This window comes from Octodon degus, unplaced genomic scaffold, assembly GCF_000260255.1.
Source record: "Octodon degus isolate 3935 unplaced genomic scaffold, OctDeg1.0 scaffold00093, whole genome shotgun sequence".
In the NCBI taxonomy this organism is placed as follows: Eukaryota; Metazoa; Chordata; class Mammalia; order Rodentia; family Octodontidae; genus Octodon; species Octodon degus.
Window position 1 is genome coordinate 10,431,969 of NW_004524669.1, and position 2,764 is coordinate 10,434,732.

Genomic DNA, 2,764 nt, shown 5'->3' on the forward strand with positions numbered 1-2,764 from the left:
AAAAAAAGTTTATTTTCTCTTGTAATTGACTCACAGAATAAAGGTTAATCTGAATGATCAAAGGGTGTTAATTTGCAGGTTAAAATGTGCTAAACAGTTGATAGGAAGTCTGTTTAAGTCAATTAGAGAGTATAATGAAGATGTTTCCGGGGTGTTAGGGAACCTTTGACGTGAGTTCGAACTCACTGGTACGTGTCAGCCGTGGCACCTAGTGCGTGTGTGAGGCTGCATTCAGGCTGTCAGATTCATGTCAGTTTGAATGGATATGAAGAAATCCTCGCATTTAGAAGTTGGGCTTATTCATGAGACCCTTTTCTATAGGAAATTAAATTCATACTTCAGTGCATTATTAAAGTAATGCAAAACATTATGATCTTTGTTATCCATATATTTTTCTAAAATAAAATAAAACATATCTGTGCTATATAACCACCAGAAACTCTAGGTTTTGTTTGTTTATGTGTCTCGTTTTATTAACAAAATTATTACCATTATTACAGGTTTTGAAAATAGTAAGCACCTCATATAGAAGGTAGAATTGGCAAAGAAATGTACAGTTTGTGCGTGATCATTTTAAAAATGGTTCTCTTTTTTTGGTAAAATTACTTAATGAGCTGTGTTGGTGTTGGTTAGCATCTCCAGAGTTTTCAGGTAGTTAATGTTATGCAGAACGTTGTGCCGTCACACTCCATTTCTGCAGCGGAGTGTCATTTCTGTAAGGTGACAGCCCCACTTCAGGTGAAAGAAGCACGGTGCCTTCCAAGTTCAGATGCCGAGGGAGGCGGGCGCGAGCGTCACAGCTTACATCCACTCCTCCTCGCTCGGTGCCAGGGCTGCCGCCGCACTATTTTTTATTACTGTGTCAGTTTGCTAGTAATAAACACATTTAGCATTTCTGCTTCTTTTGCAGCCTTTTGGTTTAATTATTTAGGGTTGATGAAAAACAAGTCTTGGATGCTAAAAGGATTTCTACACTGATGAATTAAATGCCAAAATAACGAAAGCACACAGTTTAAAAAATATGCTGAAGAATAGATGCCTTTTGATGAATTTCCACAAAAGCATCATATTTAAAAGATATTTTAAGCAATTTATAGTATTACTTTTTAATCTCCTATGGACCCACCGTGAGCATAGTCCTTTGTAGCTTATTAGCAATTTCTTTAATGAGTTTTTTGGTGTGATAGATAGTTAAAGTAACAGACAAATGACAGATTGTTTGCCTTTAATGATTTCCCTGTTTCAAGCCCATTACAAAGCAATTAGAAATCTGACAGCATTTTCACTCTGCATTACTGATCATCTAAAGTGATGAAGAATGAGAAGTGATGAATATTAATTGTATATTTTCATATGATTATCATAAATTATTACCTTGTCTGATGTGCTGCAGGTGAAGCAGCAGTGCCAAAGAAAGGTGGCTAGAAAGATTAGTTTGAAAACCTATATAGTTTTAAAGAAATCTTTGTTTGTAGTGTAAATCTTGCTCTCTGATGGGAGTCCCTGAATATTTCTCCGGGAATAGTAAATTAATTATTTGTAGTTTCCCTATATATTTGGAGCAACTGAAATAAGTTTCCTTATTTAAATAAAAGAAAGATTATTCCATATTACTAATACATACATATTTAAGTTCAGAGTTCAGTGAATTTGCCGATGCATCTTGCGTGTTGCATATGTACACATTTACTTGTACACAGATTCCTCCCTGCCAAGGAAGACCCCAGAGCGGGAGCTCTCACATCAATTTTAAGCTAAAGTCGGATATTTTTGAAAAAGGAAGAGGTGAAATGAGGAAGGGCACGAGATACTGGCCTAGGTCTTTCCGGGACTTCCAGGCCTCCTGTGGCTTGGCGCAAGTCCTGCCCTTGTGGCTGTAAGCGGACAAGCTGATCCTGTCACACCAGGCGAGAGCGCTGAGGTCCCTTTGTTCTTGCCTCAGACGGGGTCAGAGTTGGCCAGGAAGCTGGATCCTTGTGCTTGGCGCAGTGATAACGGCAGGCAGAAAGCTTGTTGAATGGTTTGAAATATGTCTGAGTCAACGTCACCCACTAAACTGGCCTATGCTTTGGTATTGCTCTGGTGATAGGTGCCCGTTGGCATTTGATACGTAATGAATTGGCCTGAATCCAGTGCAGCCTTAGTGGTGCGGTGCTGGCCTATAGACCCTTTCGCTGTGGCTTTGTGGGAGGTGTGACTCCTAGACAGACACCTGCCGACTTGGGTCCCCTTGGATTTATGAGGACAGCCATTATCAGTAGGGTGCTGATCTTAGACTAATAAGTGACTTGTAGCCCACTACTGAGAAAGGGTTGTCTATTTCATATGCAGTTGTACGTATTCTCTCTCTCTCTCTCTCTCTCTCTCTCTCTCTCTCTCTCTCTCTCTGTGTGTGTGTGTGTGTCTAGTGAAAGTGAAAAGCTCTCTGAAATTCACTACAAATTCACTGAAGGAGAAATTAGGCGTCCCAGTGAGAAAGGACGCTATCAGAAGGAGTTGAGTGTCTAGCATTTTCTGGCCTGACTCACTCACCCTTGCACTGGGTGAGCTTTGCAAACACGTCACTTACTCTGTGTGTGGAGACCTCGCAAGATTCTGCTCCGCGGTGATCTGCTGCTTCTGCAGTGTGGGTCTGGTCAGCATATCTTAGAGGATCCAACTGGTGGATGGTGAGTCCCAGGGGCCTTAGCCCGCTTCTGCTACTGTTCTCTCCCTCTCTCTTCCTCCCTCTCTCCTTCCCTCCCTGTTCTCTCCCTCTCTCTCT